The following is a 17,475-nucleotide window of genomic DNA, read 5'->3' on the forward strand; positions in this document are numbered from 1 at the left end:
TGTTACATCCTTAGGGATAGAGAACATTTGAGGAAATTTGATTCTAAAAGTGATGAAGGTCTTTTTTAGGCAACTCATCAAACAGTAGAGCTTTCAGAGTGTTCAATTTGCGAACAATGGAGGAGAGTTGCAAGACCCTGAAACTCGATCTCTTTCCATCTAGACACACCTAAAAAACAAACAACACTTTAGGATCTCTCTATTTGCTTTTAGAGTAGCGCTCTGATACCAATTGAAAGTTTGTATTAGGTGATTTATCTACTTAATAAACTTGATTAAATCCACTGTCAGTAATCGGACCCCAATTTTTGTTTTATATGATCATTCAGGAACTAATCAAGCAGACACAACTTTGACGATACAGTAGCTAAAATCTGAAGACAGATTGACTTGTAAAACCAAAACAACTTTTGTAAATATCACAAATCAAAACACACCAAAGAATTTAGTGACAACCTATGCACTCAAATGATCCATCAACGTAGGCATCCCAGTGCTATCAACAACTAAAGTGGTGTGTGAGCAGATTTATCAAACTTACATTTAGCATTCAAAAGTTTAAGTTAACATGCTAAAGTGAAGTGTGTGATTTTGTGATGTAATTTCTAGATTAATAATTGGCAACACAATGGAAATAAACAACAAACAAGGTACAAGATTGTTTATCCAGAAAACCACTAGCGGTTAAAAACTGGGGGTCTTTTCCAGCTGACCAAGCAATCCAATATCAAGGATTTCAATACAAGCAATCACACAACAAGCTCAATCACTCTAGTCCTAATACTAAGTGGCAGATCCTTACCATTGTGCATCATTGTGCAAACATCTTGAAGCCAGCAATCAATTATTCATGTCGTTGGCAGCTCTTCCTTGAACTCTTCAACGCACGGCACCGATCGCACCCAAGCAAGTGGATTCCAATGATAATGTATTGAAATTATATACAAATTTGGATTCTATAAAAATCAGCCTTCTCAAGCAAACGACATGAAAAGGCTAATGGAGAATCCTTAATCTAAAAAATCTAAATGAATGTGTTTTTGAATATGTGAAAAGATTTAGAACAACACTCAAACACATTCAGATTTTAGAGGGTGAAAAACAAGTTAAGAAAATCATTTTAGATTGAGAAAATCAAGAACATTTTCTTACTTGAAAAAGGATGAGCACTCACACAAATTACCCAAGCTGAAACGCAGCAAGAATACCCACAGAAAATTATGCTTATCAACCTACACGAAAAAAGCCTGAATCGATATACCATATACACAGTACAACACACACACACGCATCACCATATCTGCCCGAGCCACGTGGAAGCCAATCAATGGCTGTCCACAAGAGACAAATAAATGACATATTTCTTTTGTCCTAGAGAGATATCCTAGTACTGCTAAGGATAGGAATGAGGAGCTGTAAAATCAGATATTGCTTTATTTTGTAAAATTCAGAAATGGGGAAGATGATAAATAGTGTTGAGGTGTGAGAGTGAGTGGCGTGAAAGTGATGAGAGGAAGATCTGATTTGATTGATTCAGTGAAGGAACCAAATCATGTGCTGTGCACATGCATGTTTAGAGAAACAGAAAATAGGCTTTAAATAAAGTGGGCTTTAAGAAGCAAAATCCGAAATGGCCCCACTGAAGTGACTGTCATTTAAGTGTTAACCACTGTACGTGAAGAACATTGTTCTTATGTTCAGTGAAGGACTAGTCAAATAGGCAAAAAGCTGTTATTTTCATGAAATGCATGAAGTGCAGTATGCCTTGGGTCTCTGTGCATTGCTACTTCATTCTTGACTTCTTCAATACAACTGATCTTGTCCTTAATTCTAGCCTAGAGCTTGTGAGTGATTAATTAAAAATAAATACAATGATTTTGACAAGGAAAAAACCAATATACCAAATCCTAGAAACTAACAGATATTTATCTCTCAATCTAAGTATGCTAGAAACTTGGTCAAAAAGTTTGGGTTTGAGTCTTCCAAAGTGGCTAATACTCCAATGAGTAAAAGCTCCAAACTTCATAGGGATTCAAGTGGTAAGCAAGTGGACCAAACCTTGTATAGGAGCATGATATGAAGTCTCCTCTACCTCACGGCTAGTAGACCGTACATAGCGTTTACGGTAGGAGTATGTGCTAGATTCCAAAGTGATCCCAAAAATTCTCATTTGTTTGCAACAAAGAGGATATTCAAATATATAAGTGAGACTCTTGACTATAGTTTGTGGTATACCCATGATACCAACACTAAATTGGTTGAGTTTAGTGACTCAGATTGGGCTGGGTGTAGTGATGATTTGAAGAGCACCTTGGGTAGTCGGGTGGTGCTTTTTATGTTGGAAATAACTTGGTGTATTAGCACAGTAAGAAGCAAAATTCTGTCGCTTTTTCGACTACTGAAGCTGAATACATAACAGCAGGGAGTTTTTATACACAACTCATTTGGATGAGACAAATGTTAGCCGATTATGGAATTGATGAGAAAACATTTCTCATCTATTGTGATAACATGAGTGTTATAGACATCTCCAAGAACCCGGTCCAACACACTAGAACCAAGCATATTGACATAAGACATCATTTCATTTGAGATCTTGTGAAGAGTGGAACTCTTATTTTGACTTTTGTTCCTTCTGAAAAGCAACTTGTAGACATCTTTACCAAAGCTTTAGAGAATCCAAAGCACATTAGTCTTCGGAAGTCAATTGACATTTATACAAATGAGGGATCCCTTGTAATTAAATGTGCTTCAATGTCTAATTTTTATTTATTTATTTGGTTTAGGTAGATTTAGTTTGTTTTTAAAATACCGTTTTGAAATGTCTTAATATTACATGTCACACTATCTTTGATATTCAGAAAGGTTCTTGCATAACATTTGTCATGTTAATAAGCATAATTCCTTTCTTCTTGTCAAATGTTAGCTTTGAGGTCTTTTTTTATTTAACACTTTGACATGGTCAATCAAACTTGTTAAATACTTTTCAAAGACAATTTGTTTGAGGATGCAATTTAGCTTCTCAACATAATTCCGCATTTGTGACTCATCTTAAGCTAAATTTTCCTAATTTGAACAAATGTGCACCATACAAAAAAAAAAAAAAAAGTGTGACCAAAGAAGTCACAACCCTAGGGAGTGATAAGGTGTTTTTATGGTGTTCTAGGATAAAGAGTCGCAAAATTGGACCATTGTCATGAATTGAAAAAGCTTTGTTTTTAAGATTTTTTCACAAATTAGAAGTTTTCTTAAGTAGTCAAATTCTAATCTCTTTTTGTGGATGAAAATTATCTAACTTTTTGGTTTTCTTTGACATTGTTTTACTCTTAGAACAAGACTTGATTGCTAGCAATGACCTCCCTATATCCCAAATGTGCTTATTTGCTGGCAACAAACTTGCAATTTTCATTTTCCATATCTCCTAGAGTGTGAACGTTAATGATTAATCCTTTTCAAACTTTCTTGTCAAATTTTTTTCAAAGTTCCTGAGGCACATCTAACTCATAGGATTTTTTTTTGTGTCATTGCTTTCATTTCTTCCAAGGATTCTCTACCTTTTTGTGTCAAACCATATGGCTAATTTATATTCCAGATTTTTTTAGGCCACTCACACAAATTTTGTCTATTTTGACTGGTTTAGCATCCGTCAAATACAGTTGTTTTACAAGGACCATTCAGTTTTATTTTGGGGTTACTATTCATTAAAGGGCATTTCAGCCTTTTCTACATGCCTATATTCTTCTCTAGCTAACCATCATATTACATGTTTATATTCTGCAAGCCCATTATCTCGATGCTACAGCTGCTGCAGATTATCAGTCTTAGGGGAGTTCATATTTCGGGGGAGTTAGAATTTAAGGGGAGTTAGTCCTTTCGAGGGAGTTAGTCTTTAGGGGGAGTTACTATTTCATAGAAAAATTTATGGCATTTCCTTCAGTCCTCTTTGAGCATGAAGTCTTTAATTTTTTCTTGCATATTTTTCTAACTCTATGTATTATTGCACTTCACTTTTATCTCTTTTGTACCCTTTTGTCTTTCCATGACAAAAAGGGGGAGAATATATTGTTTAAATTGCATTGGTTGTTGTGCTAGTGTTTCTTATTGTAGGTACACCTTTTGGAAACTTATACCAAAGTGCTGGGTTGAGTGTTGAACACCTTGTGAGGTGAATGAGTTTTTATTTTGTCAAGGAAAGTCAAAGGGGGAGATTGTTAGTTTCTAGGATTCTGAATTGTTTTTTTTTTTTTATCAAGATCATTGTATTTATTTTTTTAATTATTCACTCACAAGCTCTAGGGTAGAATTAAGGTTAAGATCACTTGTGTTTAAGAAATCAAGAATGAAGTTGCAATGCAAAAGATTCTAAGGTATAATGCACTTCATGCATTTCACGAAAAACAGTTTTGTGTCTATTTAACTTGTCACTCACTGATCATAAGAACAATTTTCTTCACACGTGTACTGCACTTGCAGTTTTTATCACTTGAATATTTGTTGATAGTTCAGCAGCCCATTTCGTGACTTGACTCCTAACGCCCATTTCTCTTTCTTTAAACAAGCATGTGCACTGCACATGATCTGGTTGTTCACTCACACACTCACATCACTATTCATCTTCTTCCTCTTTTATGAATTTTGAAAATGAGGATATTATTGAATTTACAGCTCTACATCCTTATCTTCAGCTATACTAGGATTCTTTTCTATGACAAAAAGAATATGCCTTCATTTGTCTCTTGTGGACAGCCACTACTCAGCTTCCACGTGGCACGGGCAGACAATCGGCGTGTGCGTTGTGAGTATTTTGGTGTCCTTGGTCTGGGTCTTCTTGGTGGGACATGAATTTCATTTGAGCATGCTTGTTGCATGAGTGTTTGGTGTTTTTGAGTGTGTGCTCATCTTTTCAAGTAATAAAATGTTTTTGATTTTCACAAACTAAATGATTTATTTACCTTGTTTTCCACCCTCTAAAATCTGAATGTGTTTGAGTGTGTTCTAAAGCTTTTCACAAATTCATAAACACTATCATTTAGATTTAGGATTCTCCATGAGCCTTTTCATGTCTCTTGCTTGAGAATGTTGATTTTTAAAGAATCTAAATCTGCATATCATGTTCATACATTGAAGAATCTGATGTGCTTGGTATGAATCGGTGCCATGGGTTGATGAGCTTGGAGTTTAAGCTGTCTTCTTCATGATTGACTGATTGCCTTGCTTTTGGGAGTTGCACAAGGGGTAAAAAGCTGCCACTTAGTTTAGGACTTAGTGATTTGTGTGATGTATGCTCCCTTTGTATTGAACCTCCTATATAGTGGATTGCCCGGTCAGCTGAAAAGACCCCTAGTTTTTACCCTTTGTGGTTTTTCTGGATGAACATCTTATGTGCCTTTGTCTCCATTTTGTGTTGTTATGTTTACTGACTCACTCAACTTTTAAACACAAATCTGCATTGAATTTATATGTTTGATATTGCTATATATCATATAGAACTGTTTAGCTAATCACACACCACTGTAGTTGTGGATAACACTGGGATGCTTACTGTGATGGGTCCTCTGAGTGTATAGGTTGTCACTTGATCCTTTGGTGTGTTTGATTTGTGTTGCTTACAAAAGTTATATTTTGATTTACAAGTGTGAATCTATGTCTTCAGATTTTTGTTACTGTGTCGTCAAAGTTTTGTCTATTTGATTAGTCCCTGAGTCATCACATAAACAAAAATTGGGGTTCGATTACTAACTGTGGTTTTAATCAAATTAATTAGGTAGCTAAATTACCTAATACAAACTTTCAATTTTTTAATCTTCTCATCTCAACCCCAAAACTGCCCCTACCTTTCTCCTTCCTTTTCCTTCTTCCCCCAACCTAACACTAATCCTAAACCTAGAAAAATAACGAATAAAAAGCTAACACGACACAACAAAAAATTTTGCATGATCAGTTTTGCACAAATTACCAATTAACAAAGTTCTAATCTGTAATCCTAGTTAGCAGCCTCTAAAAAGTATAAATTATTTTCTTATTCTAATCATCACTTATTTGTCATATATATATATATATATATTCTAAATGGGTTGGATAATAATATGGAGATTAAGAGCACTTGTTGTGCATAGTTTGATGAAGAATCAAATATTCTAACTATGCTGGGAAAATTTATGTATGTCCAAAATTTTGATAATGAATATTGCAACTTTAATCCTTTTTTTTAAAAAAAAATTACAATTTTAATCCATACATTGAAGATATTATGATTCTGAAATATGTAACCAATTTTTGAGATAATTGAGAAGTGCATAGGAGTGCAGCAATGCCGTGGAAGATGGGTTGTCATGGCAGTCAAACGTGACAGCTTGAGTTTTCTTTATTTTTTTAGCATGTCCCTTTTAGTAATTTTATTAAAAGCTTAAATTGTATTTTTTTTATTTTTTATTTTTTCAAAAAAGGGGTGAGAAAATAGAATTTATGAGTGGGAATAGTACCACTCGTGTATTCGGTTCGACACCCAAAACACAATTAAGCCAAATCCACATCTATTAACTCGCGTCATGGATGGTGTCAAAAATTGTAACCCCTATTCTCGGTGCGAGAGAGATTTAAGGTGGATTTGGATTCCTACAGGCTTGAAGGAATCAAAACCTTTTTGTAAAGCAAATACGAACGGTAAATAGAGAGCTTTCCGGTCGATTCAAGGGCAACAGCATGCATAATAATGTGACGCGAGACAGTCTGCCATCGCATCGAATGGTACATCAAGAAGTACCCGGAGATGAACGAAAGCTACATTGTCTTTTGTCAAGTAATAAACATATACTCTATCCAAAATAGTAAACTTTAGGCAGAAGAGATTGAAGAAAACAAAACAAAACAAAGCTCTTAGTCATCCATATAACAAGATGGTGAATGGTGAAACACTACAAAAGCATCTCATCTAACTATTTCAACAAAAGAATGCTTCCGCACTAATCAAAACACAGCCACACCAACAATGATCATTGATCAACCTAAGCCCTACATATGAAATTATGAATTTGTCTTTTAGGTAAAAAAAAAAAAAACAAGAGGACAGAAAAAGAGGAATGTGAATCTTTCGACAAATGATCACCGATCTACCCACTAGGTTAGCACTGAGAAGTGGACCGGAAACTATGATAAGCCACCAGTACAAGCATCAGGATCAAGAAGCTTTATCCAATGTCAATCTGGCTAGGGAGGAAGGTAATTCGACTACACTGTTTTAACATGGTAAGAGCTTCTTGTGAGTTACCAAGCTTCAGCTCCACATAGACTGCAGTCAAAGTAGCTTCAGGACTGTTCGGTACAATGGACAATGCTTGTGCGACAAACTGGCGGGCCTGATCAAGATCACCTTGTATTGCATACATGGTACCAAAATTTACACAGAGGGCTGCACGCGCCTCTTCTGGCTTGAGGAACACAATACCTGATGTGTTATCAGAGAAAGAATTCTTCACAGTCGCTGATCCCCCATTCAAATCTTCATAATCAACAGTCCTTTGCAATTGCTCACTGTCCTCTTCACTGAATGGCAATTCAACATCAACTCCAGACAAATATGTCATTAAATGATCTGCAGCATCGTTTGGCCTGTTTAGCAAGCACAGAGCCTCTGCTGCATACACATGACCTAGAAAGATGTAAATTTTTGAGCATTCAGCAAGTTTCAAGAGAGACTCTGCACGTGACAGGGCCTTCAGTGGATTCTCTAGTTCCAACTCTACATAAGCCATATTAGCAAGAACAGCTTGCTTGAGCAATAAATTTTCCCTTTTACCAATATCTTCATAATAGGAAAGGGAGTTCTGCACAAGCTCCTGAGTAGTTCCAACCTTTTGCTCTTTTGCATCCCCATTTTTGATAACCTGACCCTTGCCAATAGATAGCACAAATTCCTTGGAATGGATGTTGGGCAACTTATTGTGGTTTGAGTTCTCAGAAGATGCCCCTTCATCTAATTCCTTATCATCTAAGAAGACATTAGAGGGCAAAGAATTCTTACAAATGCTTGAATCAGAAAATCCCAGCAAGTACAGGGCATTAGAAAGACACTGCCGGGCAAGCGACATTGAAAGCTTAGGCTGCTGATCACTGCCCAAAAATATATCACCTCTTTCAAAAGAACCTGAGTTTCCATTTTTGGAAACGCCACCTTCCACTACCAGTTGCCTCCACTTTCCCTTGCCAATTACACGAACACTCACATCTGATGTAGCCGGACTGGTTTCTAACAGTCCCTTCTCCATAGCCATTAGACAACATTCAGAAAATCGAAGCCAGTACAGAGGCCGGTTGTAAAAAATTAAACCAGCCTTTCGGAAACAGTGTGCAGCCTATAGTGGTTTCCCACGGGCCAAGTACTGCATACCACAGTTATATACTATTAGGAGAGAATTATCCGGTGGAATAGTTGTACAATTTAGAGGTCTGTCCTTCCGAAGAGGAGAACAAAATTTCAATGCTTTGGAGAAAAATATGGATGATGCGTGATATTTCCCCCACTTATAATAAACGCATCCTAGATTATTGTTGATCATGCTCTGAATCCTTGTATCTTCTTTATTAATATCCCTCAAGTAATTCAACATAATGATGGCTCCAGGATATTTACCACTAGCATACGCAAGCTGGGACTTCAGAAAGGTAACCATAGACAAATCTCTCTTACGTGTGCTGATGCTCGTAGCATGCTTCAAGTTATGTTCAGCTTGCTTTAAGTTCTTAGTGAGAAGAAGAAACTGAACCTTATAAAGTAGCATCTTCAGCTCCAGATAACCAGAACGTAAAGGATCAATGTCAGAAAAAGCATTTGCTAAAGCATTGGGACCCAAAATCGAAGCAACTGTGGGCAACCCATCTTTCAAATGCAATAGTAAGTTTTCCAGATAAAGAAGAACATCCTAAACAAAAAGAATTGCAATGAGAATCCATTGGGAATTAAATAAACTGAATACAGACACTGAACCAAAAAAAGGGAACATGTACAACATTCAAAGTCAAACATCAGGAAACTTGAAAATGATTAAAAAAAAAAGGATTTATGCAACCTTAGTTAGAAAAGGTAAATTTTCTAAAGTGAAAAAAAGAAAAAATCAAATCCAGTGGTCTGTGTCCCCAAGCTTCAGTCCATATAAGAACTGTCTGAAGTTATCAGTTCCCCAGTATACACCAGTCAAAATAAAAGGATCGCCACCATGATGCTAAGGTTCAGGGTTCAGCAAATATTAAATTTTAGAGTACCATCCCTAGATAACAATGGTATAATCAAATACGAAAAAACAGAAGAAACTACCAAACTATTAGCATTAAAACTTACAGCAGATTTCATTGCATCACGGGTATAAACAAATAATTAAGAAAAAAAAAAAAAGCAACTATCACACTATTAGCATTAGAACTTACAGCAGATTTTGTTGCATCACGGGAATAATCAAAAAAGAAAAAACAGAAGCAACTATCACACTATTAGTAATAAAAACTTACAGCAGATTTCGTTGCATCATGGCAAGCAAGCAAAACATCCCGCAACAAAAGGCAACTATTAAGAGCAATTTCCTGCATATATATGAAGAAACACTTAACACAGCATTAAAACTGCAGAAACAATATTATTTTAGGCAATAACTAATTACCTCATCTATAGATCCACTATTTTGGAACAAGGGTTCAACAACAGACAATGCCTTTGCATATTCGTGCAGATGGAACCAAATAACTGCCTGCATAAACCCAATTTGAGACAAAAATATCATTCAAATTATAAAATAAAAAAATAAACAGTTATGGACAGTATATAAGTGACGAGTTAACCATAAAATTATAAACATACAATATTGAAGGTAGCAACAGACGTCAATTTTTCCATGCAAACAGACTCCTCTGGTTCTGCAGATGCTCGAGCAAGCTCTTCACTTCGCTTCTAAACAAACACCAATAAGAGGTTATGAATATCAATAAAAATAAGAATTCTCACATGATGCTGATGCTTGCCTCAATAGAAAAATGCACAACACCAATTATAAATGCAAGTTATCAAATCGAAACAGAGTCAAATTCATCCTAATTTGTAGTTCAAGCCATGCAAACACCTCTACACCTCTCTAAACAAAGTCTACGTTTTTTTTGGCTCGGAAACTTTATGTTAAAAACTCCAAAACAGGCACAACTAAGAAACACAAAAACCAGCAAAAAGTAAAAAAGAAGACGCGGGCATAACTGGTCACCCAAAAGACCCTCCACAGTTCCTCAAATTTTCTATAACATGATGCAAGCAAATTGAAACATTTATTATCATTAACAGGAAATAATTCACGTCACCTTTACGTCATTAAGTAAATCAAGCAACCTCTTAGGATCTGTACAACCATCTCCAAAGAATTTCGCAAGTCCGATATTATGGATCTATCTGATAAGAATATCAATAACATTCAATTATAAATACTATGAAAAAGATGATAAAATAGCAATGAATCAAGTGCAAATATAACCCAGGCCCAATTGCCATTGTTTTTATCACACAAAAATTCGATTAAAAAACTACGTGAGATGGGTATTGAAGGAGATGTTGAAAGAGGTGATCCATTTGACGAATCCGCGACGGATCTTCTTGGAGGCCTGGAATTCCAGCTGGTTGAGAGAGATAGAGATCCTAGAAGAACCGCTAATCGGTTGCGGAGTCATCTAGAGGCGAAAAAAGTGGCCAAACTGGCGAGTGTTCAGGCCCAATTGGCGAAGGTTGATGAAGAAGCGGCGAGGCTTGACGCCGAAAAGGCGAGGGCGAAGGCCGAACTTGCGAGGATCCAGGCCATGATAGCGGCAAAGGATGGGACCGAGAGGCAAACTTTGACCGATGGTAACCGCTACTCTCTTGTTGTTTTATTTTCTTTCAAATTTTCTGTCGAATTTGATTTTTGAGAGAATTAAATTTTAATGGAAAATTTGAACAAATGTCTTGGTATATAACTCTGATCCGGAGGGCCGGTTTGTTCCGTACCTGAACAAGGGGAAACAGCCTCTTGTGGAGGAGGCCGGTGATCCAGACCCCACCAAACCGCCCAGACCCATTGGTGATCCAGACCCCACCAGCCTCTGGTATTTCGGTCCCATCCTTTGCCGCTATCATGGCCTGGATCCTCGCAAGTTCGGCCTTCGCCCTCGCCTTTTCGGCGTCAAGCCTCGCGGCTTCTTCATCAACCTTCGCCAATTGGGCCTGAACACTCGCCAGTTTGGCCACTTTTTTCGCCTCTAGATGACTCCGCAACCGATTAGCGGTTCTTCTAGGATCTCTATCTCCCTCAACCAGCTGGAATTCCAAGCCTTCGACAAGATCCGTCAAGGATTTTACAAATGGAATTTTAATCGAATTTTTGACATCAATAGAGTTTGCCATTGTGGCAAGACGGCGACGGTGGAGGGGAGGACTGAGAGAGAGAAAGGGTTTCAAGAAGGCGACGAAGGAGAGGAGGGAAGAGAGAGATTGGGTTTTTTTTCGTGGTGTGTTTTTTTTTTTTTGGCCACTGTGGTGTGTTTTCTTTTCTCTACGTGTAAATGTGCTATTTCCGCTAGTTGAGCCGTTTACTTGTTTTTTTTTTTTGGTCCGAAGTCAATTGCTCTAAGCCTTTAAGGCTTTAACCTTTTAAATAAACCCAAGTTACCCCAACCAAATTCACACTTTTAAATAAACCTTTTAATTTATATTGATATATAAATTATAATTCAACCGAAAATAATCGTAGTTATTGAAGATAATCAAAATATCAATGTTTTTATTTTATTTTGATAAAGCCCACAATTGGAAAACTTTTATTTAGGTCCTTTAATTTTATAATTTATTGACTAAAATCTTATGGTTTTTAAAATTTTAACTAAAATCCAATAATATTATAACAATTTTATATTACATAATATTGATTCATTATTTTTTATTTTTTTCATACATACCAAGCGTCGAGTGTTCGACAGTACATTTTTACTTATTTATCAAGTCATACTTTGTCGGTTTTATATTAGGTTTTACTTCTGAGATTTTGAGCATATACCTTAAGAAGTTATGAGGTTAATCCGTACCTTATACCCTAAAAAAAAATGACATATTTTTTTCACAATAATGATTAAAAGACTTTATTTAGAAGAAAAAAAAAAGTCATAAAGTTTTTTTTCAAATAAAAAATGTTAGATGGACTAAACTGTAATTCTTCTTTGACAATTTGACGGATTAAGAGGCACCCTAAGAAGAACATATAATTAATAAATAATATTTTCTATCACACCACCATCCCATTTCTTTCAATTATTGTTGTCTTAATTTAATCTCTATTATACTAATAGACAAAATTTGTACCTTTTTGTCTAAAAGAAAATTGTTAGCATTTTAAAGGCTTATTTATTATTTTACCCCTATGGTTTATTTTATATCACATTACTCTCTAAAACTAATTCTCGTGTATCACTTTACCCATTTTCTATTTTTACAAACTTTAAAAATTAATTAAAAAGAGCTCCGGACTAAAAAAAAAGACACGAAAAATTCCTACAGATTCGTCTTGACTACTACTAATTTACTATAGGGTCAAATTACTAATTTCCCTCTATAAAAATACGAGGTTTGCACCGTTGGTCTTCTAAACAATAACACTACCTTTCTTAGGAACACTTGCTACCTAAAAGACCTCTTGGTCTTAGAGGAAAATAAATTCCCCCTATAAAATAAATTCTATAATTTCCATAATTTCCATAAAGTCTCGAAATAATTTTCTAAATCAGGTTTTTTGTAATTTCCAAAATATTTTTAAGAATTCATCCGAAACTTAACGGAAATTTTAGAATTTTTATAGAGGAAAATTTATTTTAATTTTCTTGAAATAAATTTAGACTTTCCAAATTTTATGAAAACTCTTAAAGGGTAAATTAGTAATTTAACCTCATAGTTAATTAGAACTAGTCAAGACGAGTCCGTATAAATTTTTCGTGTATTTTTCTGAGTCTGGAACTATTTTTAATTAATCTACAAAGTTTGTAAAAATATGAAGTAGACAAAATGATACACGAGAATTAATTTCAAAGGTAATGTGATACAAAACAAATCTTAAAAGGTAAAGTGAGAATTAAAGTTACTTTTGGGGCAAACAAGTAAATAAGCCCATTTTAAATATGTGAACTTTTATTATACACAATGGAAAAGAGTATGATTTTAATGATACAGTAATACTTGATATGTGTTGGTTCTTGGTGGATGGCAAATGAGTCAAGTCACATTACAACTTCGCTCTTTAAGGTTGGTTGGTATAACAAATTATGAACAGTTCCAACTCCTTACTACTGCTCAGTAATTCATACCGGGCCCAGCCGCCCAAGAACAAAAACCATAAGCTTCCACTCCACACCAAGCACATAGACTGTGCTGCAAAATACTCGCTCTGAAAAGTTTCTATACTACTATCACTCTGTACCAAGTTTTATACGAATAAAGATAATTTAAAGGGTTTAATGCCATTTTGCTCCCCCGACTATGACACTTGTATCAGTTTGCTCCCCAGACTATTAATTTAGAAAAATAAGGACCTTGACTTTGTCAATTTAGCCAATTGAGGTTTTTTTGTCACTTTACACATTTTTTATCCAAATCTTTGAGGGCAAAATGGTCCCTTCCAATTAGATCTTATCATTTTTTTCTCATGCATAATTTTTCCTCTTTTATTTCTTGCTAAATTTTGCTTGATAAAGTGACCAAAAAACCTCAATTGGCTAAATTGACAAAGTCAAGGTCCTTATTTTTCTAAATTAATAGTCTGGGGAGCAAACTGATACAAGTGTCATAGTCTGGGGAGCAAAATGGCATTAATCCCTAATTTAAATGGGCAGATACTCTTGCATACTGATAAGTTTATTACTTCATTTATTTTTTCTGGATTTTCTGATTCTTGAGGGCTGGACGGCTGGACCTGGTGAATGCCGTACAAGCTGGAGCTGAAGAACTGTCGGAGATACTAATCCGCATTGTTTGTTGTTTCTCTTCATTCCCAGGAACATGGAGGAGAGCATCCATGATTAGGATGTCCCAATCACGAGGGATCGAGGAGATATGAAAGCCAGGATTCCTCTGTGAAGAAAAAGCCGCTCTTTAAAGTATTAAAAGAATCTTCAAAACCCAACTGATATATGTAGTTTAACTCAAGCATCAAATACAAAATAGTCTAATTAGTTTTTGAACTTCTTTTTAATAAACCAAAAGAACAGCGGAGGTGGTTCTTCACACAAACCTTCAAAACAAAACTTCAAATGGGCTGGTTCATCTGGGAAAACCAATTTGAAAAAGATCCAACATTTCCAAGGAGAATAATTACAGATCAAAAATAGGATGGTTATTGACATTGTACTGCTCACAATCTAATTTGGAATCTCTATGCTTCTTATAAGGCTTTTTGTGAAAAATTTCTCATAAAATACATTACGAGGTATTGATATAAATACAATGCCAAAATTCATTCAACCAAGCTGATGATTGTACATTTAATCCTTAATCTAACGGAAATTCTAACATAACTGCAGGCATTAGATGCCTTCAAGCTTTTGACCGTTAGATCAGTAAATGTTGATCTAACGGTTAAGAAAAAAACTTATGGGCCAGCAGGTAGCAAGTTAATGAGATGAGAGAGAAAGTGAGCTAATATACAGGGTTAGCACTTATCGGTAGCCTTTCACGAAAAAACCCAGACTTCCACAGGGGCAGAGCTGAGCTCAGTGCACAACCCAGCAGGGGCAGAGCTGAGCTCAGTGCACAACCCAATCCGAGATCCATCCACACTTCCAGAGGGACAGAGCTCACTTCACAAAGAATCAATTTAATGGGTACATCGAGACTTCCTCAGGGGCAGAGCTGAGCTCAGTGCACAACCCAATCCGAGATCCATCCACACTTCCAGAGGGACAGAGCTCACTTCACAAAGAATCAATTTAATGGGACAGAGCTCAACCACGAATTGCACATCCATCACACGAATTGCTCACTCCTTCCTCTGTTGTGCTCTGTTAATTTAAGGTATTTTGCACTATGGGTTTGGTATGGTCTTGACGTTTTCCCATTTAATTTGAAGATTTGGCTTAAAATTGTTATTGGGGTATGGGTTCATGTGGATAGTTTTGATAATTGTTCGATTTCAAGGTATGGATATATTTAGGGATTTCAGGACATTTGCATGCAAAACGCTATAAATGCTTATGACTGCTCATGTCCTTTTGGAATGTGTGTGTGTGTATGTGTGTGCTATTTATCTACTAATAAGTCTCTGCTGCATTGATTAAAAGAAAGAATATACATGTATCTTTCCTGTGCCAATCTGTAATCTGCATGACTTTATCTAGACATCATAATGTTGACCTTAAGTTTTAACCGGATTATTAGAAAGATACTTATATCATCAATACATGTACCTTACAAACCATACTAAAAACCAGTCTTTTAGTGGAAGAATAGTGATTGCATTACTTAAACATTACTCTTGCATGGTGGACCTTCTAGGTAGGGCTGGTCATTTGGAAGAAGCAGAAGAGATTATCAATGGCATGTCAGTTAAGGCAGATGCTGTGGTGTGGGGTGCATTATTCTTTGCTTGTTATATTCATAAAAATATTTTGATGGCAGAAAGAGCAGCTTCCAAGCTTCTCGAGTTGGACCCTCATGATAGTGGAGTTTACATTTTGCTTGCAAAAATGTATAGGGAATCAAATATGTGGGAGGAGGCAGGGAGGGTGCAAAATATGATGAAGGAGAGAGGAGTAGAGAAGACTCCTGGTTGCAGCTCAATTGAGGTCAATGACATTGTATATGAGTTTATTGTCAGAGACAAATCACACCCTCGGACGAAACAGATATATGATTGTTTAGTTCAGTTAACAAGACAAATAGAGCTTGTTGGTTGTTTATCTGCAGTTCATGCAGTTTGAAATGACTTTCTCCTTGGTTCTTAATTTAGGCAACAAATTTGAATTAGCAGGTAAAGGAGAAGAGTGCATGTGAAGTGTCCTTCATTTCAAACTGCTAGACAACGTTCAAAGAGTGCATTTTAAGAGTGTAGTTTGCTTTGAAGTGATCTAAATTAAAGAGTATCTAGAACAAAATCTGGACAGCTATACAATTGCAACAATTGAAGAACTTCTCTATTCTTTGGTGCTTCTGCTCTGGTATGAACCCTTAGGAGCTGCTTTTTTGTTTTTTGTTTTTTTTTGCCCCTCTTGTTTTGTACTTTTATGATTCTCTGAAAATGCTCACCCTTCTGGATTGACATTTTTCCTTAACAAAAAATAATAATAGGACTTTCCTGAATGCAATTTGTTTTTGTGTTTATTATACTGACCATGCTTTCTGCACTAATGTCAGGGTTCTTACAAGGAAAACATGATAGCTTTTCTTCACCAGCACCAAAATGTTTTCAAGGTTGCTAGCCAAGTACATCGCAGTTCCATCCTTTGTCAAGGTATTCAAAGTTGCTCCATTGGCTTTTGAAGGGCTGCTATTTATCAAAGCTAATTTCCACGAGGTAATGGACCATTACTTGCCCCAGAATTCAATATTGCACTTTCTAGAAATTGTCATTTTTATGGGAACTTTTTCTCTCAGATGAGCATGAAATGGACTTCGATCAATTTGGGATACTTATAAAAGTAAAGTTCAGGTGATTGCATTTTCGTTCCTGTTTACATATACTTTCATGGCACTACTTATTTGCGTTTGGAAGTTTAATTTATGACCTGATATAGTAGATTACCATTTTATAGCTGGAAAAGTCATTAGGATAGAGACGTCTTTGTCATTGGATTACTTCTGCCTTGACACTCTTGCGAGAGGTATTCAATTGGTTTAGAGAAGAAGGGAAATCTAGTGCACAATCCCTTAATAAGCTATATTGGATTTGGAACCATTATTAATACCAAATTTGAGATAATGTAAATTAGATCTCTTCCTAACTGCTTGGTTTTCTTTGTCAATCCAATTAATTTGATACACTTGGTACCAATTATTGCTTAATTGAAAGTCTGTCTTAGGTTAATGCGAAGTGTCTGGTTTCTCTTATTGCATTAAATGCTATGAATTCATAGTTTGGATTTGTTATGTGAAATTGTGCTTCTGAATAATTGGGTTGGTAGTTCTGTTCACTCAATGTATATCTTCATGTTAAAATTGTGTGAAGAAGCAACCTTGCCTCCAGACCTATTGCAGAGGCAGAGTATCTTGCCATTGTGTGGTCTGCAACGTCTCAGCAATCAACACATGAAGATTGACTAGTATTTCATACCAAGTGTGTTCAAGCTAGTTGCTGATATTTTCCAAACCACTTCCAATGGTCCCATTATGTTCTCCAAGGATCAAAATTGGTCTTTGAAACTCTCCGTGCTTTTGGAACATGTATTTGAACAAATATTGATTAGTTAAATGAATGGATGAAATTTTTTATGAATGGA

At 35.9% G+C, this 17,475-nt stretch overlaps 1 long non-coding RNA gene and 1 pseudogene across 4 annotated transcripts; one reads left to right on the top strand and one right to left on the bottom strand.

Annotated features, from left to right (window-relative positions):
* Window positions 1-6,863: 6,863 nt before the first annotated feature.
* On the bottom strand, window positions 6,864-11,523 carry LOC147282775 (uncharacterized; annotated as a pseudogene). The gene is made up of 5 exons (XR_015123111.1): window positions 11,012-11,523; window positions 9,848-10,423; window positions 9,651-9,737; window positions 9,502-9,573; window positions 6,864-8,918 (listed from the first exon to the last, which is right to left on the bottom strand). The product of XR_015123111.1 is annotated as an uncharacterized LOC147282775 (transcript).
* A 3,369-nt stretch (window positions 11,524-14,892) lies between these two features.
* On the top strand, window positions 14,893-17,475 carry LOC147282776 (uncharacterized). Of its 3 annotated transcripts, XR_015122977.1 has the most exons (5): window positions 14,893-15,055; window positions 15,536-16,197; window positions 16,394-16,553; window positions 16,634-16,688; window positions 17,223-17,475. It is a non-coding gene; the product is annotated as an uncharacterized LOC147282776 (long non-coding RNA). The 3 variants fall into 3 exon arrangements; XR_015122975.1 differs by lacking the exon at window positions 17,223-17,475 and having other exon boundaries at window positions 16,634-16,796; XR_015122976.1 differs by lacking the exon at window positions 17,223-17,475 and having other exon boundaries at window positions 15,659-16,197; window positions 16,634-16,796.

The sequence above is a fragment of the Dryas octopetala genome, chromosome 6 (genome assembly GCF_963921425.1).
Source record: "Dryas octopetala chromosome 6, drDryOcto1.1, whole genome shotgun sequence".
NCBI lineage: Eukaryota > Viridiplantae > Streptophyta > Magnoliopsida > Rosales > Rosaceae > Dryas > Dryas octopetala.